The sequence below is a fragment of the Glandiceps talaboti genome, chromosome 18, assembly GCF_964340395.1.
Source record: "Glandiceps talaboti chromosome 18, keGlaTala1.1, whole genome shotgun sequence".
NCBI classification, from domain to species: domain Eukaryota; kingdom Metazoa; phylum Hemichordata; class Enteropneusta; family Spengelidae; genus Glandiceps; species Glandiceps talaboti.
In genome coordinates, this window is record NC_135566.1 from 10,113,645 (window position 1) to 10,119,594 (window position 5,950).

The following is a 5,950-nucleotide window of genomic DNA, read 5'->3' on the forward strand; positions in this document are numbered from 1 at the left end:
ACGAGAGGAAGAACGTATCACTGACGGAATCTTGAAAATATTAATGCGCAAAGGGATTTTTCATGAAATTTCACTCTTTCGTCGACATTTTCAGCTAAATTGTGGAACAAATTCATCGAAAATAATTTTTTATAACAGACAAACATATAATCAACCAAAAATATAACTCTGCTTTGTATTTTCGCAAAATTTTGGACTATATCTCCAAGCAGGTGGCTGTGTGAAGCGGTTCTGCCACATGAACAGTTTCACGGATTTCTAGAGGTGAAACTGAAGGGGCCGTCCTCGGGGGGCGCTCTTGCAAGTCAATGTTACTAAACTTTCGTTGATTGCACATGCACAAGAACTGGTCCTAAGTTTACGTTTTGGAATTGGTAAATTGTACAATGTAAACAGTACGAGATTGGAAGCCGTAGGGCTGTTAAACGACGATAATTTGGTTGTTTTACTTTTCTTCACATTTTTCTTCCACTATTTACATTTTATAAAAAAAAATTGCCAATTGACTTTTCTCAAATAAAGTTTAAGATTGGAAGAAAAATTAGTCCGTCTTGTTTTAAATTAGTGACATTTGTTATAAGAATTAATCTCTAATTATCAAACACTAACATTTGTTTATTTTATATTTTATAATGTACTCAAATTATATTGTTTTCAATTTTTTTTTTCAAGTTCATGTTCATCTGAGCTGCTTTGTAACTGACTGTTGTAAGTGATACACAGTGTTATTTATTCATGTTGTGAGTCAACCTGTAAAGGAATATGATGAAACCAAATTTTCAGACTATTATAGTTTGTGTTGCTCCGCCCTCACCTTGCAGACTATAAATATATCATGTATGGATGATATTTGAAGTGTATTCTAGAATTCAAGAAATTGCTTTGTACTTGTTAATTTAAGTACAAATAAAGCACTATTGTTTACATGGTAAAGTCCACCAGTTTGAGTTTGTTGACCAAAGGAACCTGTGACCAGCCATTGGCTATTGAAAGGGGGGGGGAACCTTGCAAACCCGCCATGTTGACTGTTACATCATGGGAAATGTGATAATAAATACTAATGTATTGTAAACGGTACTGTTACCGTTGTTTGCAACCACGAATGATCAATTCATAGTTACCCTGATCATTGTGGGAGGTTTATTTTATCAGTAGTTCCAGATTAGGTATTTCGATAACCACATATAATCCCATAGTCCTTTGCATCTGAGCATGCTCAGTCTGGATTGCAAGTTCCCTATTGGATCCATGTTTACGTTTTTCCTTCCCAGTGTCATAATAGCAGTTTCTTTTCACTATGGGTAGAATTTTCAACACACTAGGGGTACAGCATATTTTTGATGAAACTAGGGAGTGAAAATCTACCTTAAAGTGACAAAAATTGATTTTCTCAATCAATAAACACCGTTGACGAGTTTGAGTGGAGTACTATTCTAAATAGACTTGGTACAATAAAATTGGCACTATAGACATTTGTATTTGTAATGAACACCATCAATAAGTGTGCTTAGGTCAATATTGACCAAGAAAGTGAAAAGTTTGCAGCGTTTGACTATTTATGTCAGATTCTATGAATTATTAATCAATAAACAAAGAAATGTCAAGACACAGAATGACAGCATTCAAATATTACCTTATACCATAGAATGTCAAAGGTAAAATGGTTTGTTTTCTCAAATCAACTGATTGTTTCCAGAATTATTTCAAAGTAAAATAATAAAGTTTGCTTCACTAAGAGTGATCACCAAGTTAAAGAGGCATACACTGAGTTTGCCAGTACGTTTTTGGGGTTTAATTTTTGCTGCACGTGATATCAAAAGGTGCTTGGAGTATATACTACTTACTTTAAGAATACCATTGCTTGCTATCAGCAGAACAGTTTGATGCCATATTTTAGTACATGTACACTAAAATGTCCAGGGAACCTCGATTGTGAAAATAGTGCCAAAAGACCATATTTTTTAATTCCATTGAAGGCATGTATCAATCATACATAATTAGTTCAACCAATGCTCTAAGTGAGTATTTTTTGCGAGCCACTCAAAAATGTAAAAGTTTGTAAACTCAGCTATAAAGGCTCAGCTTTAGTTCTCACATTCAATACTGAAGGGAAACATTCATTTGAAGCATAAGTTTCATTACATTTGTTTATTACACAAATACACAAAGAAAAGCACAAACTGGCTGAAGTAAGTAGTCAAGGCGATAGATTTAAGTAGTGATAAAAATTGACCGACATAAATTAAACATTTCAAGTTTAGACACAAAAAATAAAAGTCCCACTCAAAACTACCTTAAGTAACCATGTAAAATAATTGTGATACTTACAGAAACATGAAAGACAAATGTATTTTAAAGACTGTAATGCATAAATTTCTTATTATGAGTAAAAGGCTTTTGATTGTTACCACATTTAATACTTTTCTTAGAAAAAAATTACAGAAAATTATTTCCAATTTGTGAAGTTCAAGGTGCAGTGATAATACTGAACAGACTGCTAGCTTAATTACCATACTGAGCCATAGATATCCAAATTACCATAGTTGGAATTTTTCAAAACAATTAAACACAACTTCATATATTTATGAACATCTACGAAAATAGACTACGTCATGAATGAAACAGTTGCCTAGGTAACAGTTACCTAGGTAACACTGGTGGTGGACTCTCTTATAGTGAGTCACAATATGATATGAACTGCTAATGATGTTAAGTACTGCAACACAGCATAACACTATTTACTAAGAGTAACACACGCTATTTCCAAAGTACTACAAAATATATTACAAAGCTTTTAACAATGTAACAATCACTTCAGTTTGCGAGTACTTAAAACACTTTAGAGAAACTTGTATTGTTTGATAATGTATGCAATCAGGGAGGAAATCAATGGCAATTCATTCCTCATAACCCAGGAGATGTGATAGTTTTGATACAGCAAGACTACCTGGAAACAGTTTGGCCCACATTTTACAAGAACTGCTTTTAATCTATTCAAATCATGAGAATAAATTAACAATACACGCACCATAATAGTTTGAGGTTCAAATCAATGTTGTAGATAGACACTTGTATAATAACACTGGAAGTGAATATTACAAATAATGCTTATTGATATTATTAGAATTATTTACTTTGTGTTTCAACTTAATGTTTATACATACTCACTATGTGTGACTAAGCTTTCAAAGACCAATACTACAAATAAGGCTTATTGAAAATATTTATATAACAAGTGATCTCTTGTAATTATTGACTAAATGTTTTCTAGTTATTTCATTAGGGTGACCCTATGTTTTTAAAATGTTTCTCATTACTCTTTCATAGCAACTAGGGGATGGTCGGTCGACCTAACAAAAAAAGTAAAAAAATAAAAAATCCTCTTCTTAATGTTTCATATCTTCTGTTTATTGGATTCCTGGTAACAAGCCCTTTCCCAGCTTCTCTACACACTTAGCATATTCTCAGCCTCCCCTACTTGAATAACTTCTGTCATGAAAGAAATGATCTGTTCTTGAACAAGTGTTGCCGCCACCACCATGACTGTGGATGATGTCAACACTGTGTGCAGATATTTGGGGGGGTTTTTGCCAGAGAGGGTGCTGTTTATTTTGATGTCGGAAAAAAAATAGGGTAACCTTTACCTATAGCACTGCCAACATTACAAATTGTTCTTGTAAGTACATTACCTCAATGACAATTTTCAAAACATATCTTCAAATGATAATTAATCTGTGACAAAGCATATCATTACACTAGAATACACACATGGTAGAGACATCATTTCGTGGTTACAAGTAGCAACTTCCAATCATTCACTCTGTATCATACAACCAGATTGTTCATATACTTAATTTTAAAACCATTATTTTTATAACAAACATATCTCTACAAAATTGTGCTAGTAATGGTATTATACAAATGAAGGCAAAAGGCCGCACAGAAAGCGCTGTCAAAAGTGTATACTTTCAGTTTACAACATTACTTTCATTTAATTGGTATAAAACACCAACTAATGCACTTGCTATGTTGACTATCAAAATAAATTCAAGTTGTCATAAAGTAATCTCTGATACATTACACAACAACATATTGGTGATAATAAAAGTAACATGGCCTGGAATTTTTGCGTGTTTTGCGTTTTTTATTTTATGATAAAAAGTTACTTGTGATTTATACTCCTTACTTAAACATACCTAAGCATCAGTAGTCACTGACAGAACTAATATATTATAGGATGGTATATTATTGCATTTTACACATGATATCTTCTTTCGTAAGTCTCTTTATTCATACTATTTACCCAAATCAAATGGTACGACAAGAAACTGTGCAAGCATCACTCTGAGTCATATTATTGTCACCTCATAATATCCCAATCACGGGTTATCTTACACATTTGAAATTGAAACTATACCTATAGTCTTGTAATATGATCTCAGATCTGCGTTGCACGGTTGCCAAACAAAAGCCAAGCATGACAGTATCTCTGGTGCACAGCTCTCAGGCAAGCCATCAACAGCTCCTTTAGCACTATGTGACCTGTGGTTGCTTTTAAAGTTAGCGAAATCACCCGAGGGTTTAGTAGTTAGACTAAACTATACCTTAAGAAGAATAACATGCATGTACATATTGGTGAAAATACCTTCAGAAATGAGAAGAACTTAAATCAAACTGTTTCACGCTTCTGCAATCATCAGATGACTGTGATAAGGTCTGTATGTTCACTTAGATTTTGGCTAGTACATCCTAATTAGAATTTGTTTAGATGTGGTAAGATAAAACATTATAATGACCAAAACAATGCAAAGTTTACTATTCACTGTTAATAGATACTGCAAGTTGCTTTATAGAGACGTAGACCCTGAAATCTAGGCAGCGTCATTAGCAAAGGCAATGACATATATCTCAATTTAAAATTTAAGGCAACTACATGTAAATATGATAGTAGCAAAAACTGAGTTTTGTAAAAATACAACTTTAACATTACAAAATAAAAAGCTTAAAAAATTAAACAAACTTTGGCATTTACAGCAAAATATAACATTTACGTGATACAAAAATATGTAAAATACCTTAGTTATCTAAGGTTCATGGTTGCTATGATACTGGGCATGAAATAATAACAGTAGTTGAATACTGGCAGTACAATTTGCAATTACAGATGAAGAGAGTGGGCGAGATTGCTGCAAAATATCATTTCTATGATGAAAAGGACACTAGTATCATGGGCAAATTGTAAATAGAGTGGAATACATTCCTTTTGATATATTTGATTATTGTATCCACACAGAAGTATTAGGAGACTAAGAAATATCAAAGGCAAAATATAAACTGTTTTCATTTATATTTTTACGGCAGATGAAAGGTATGAAGTGGCAAAAACATACAATTCTCAGGTTTTAAAATGCATTGATAATCAATTCAGCTAAAGGAAAATTCTTGTGTGACCAGCTGACATGTGGTGGGGAGGGGGGGGGGGAAACTTAAGTCATGTTTACCATCATATTTCCCACAATGCACCATTCTAGATATTCAAGATGGTGGGTTTACAAGTTCTCTACACCACTGAATAAAATACACATTTCGTAGATTTAACAGGCAACATTTCTAATTTTCACACCATATGATTAAGTACTAGTATATTTCAGTATTTAAGAGCCTTTTTATGCAAATAAGATCCAGATGTACATGGCATACTTAGCAAGATCTAAAAAAGTATGCCCACCTAACATCTAAAAAAAAAAATTAAAAATATTTACACTTTAAAATGGGATAATGATGTTTAGCAATATTGAAGTAAAATTAGTGAAATTAACTAATTGACTTACATTATACTGTATATTTGAATTTCTTACCAATTAAGTATACATGTGGTATTTGATTTTAAAAATCTAGTCCAGAACTTTACAGTATGTAATTAAGTTTCACATGAAATGAGAGAATATTA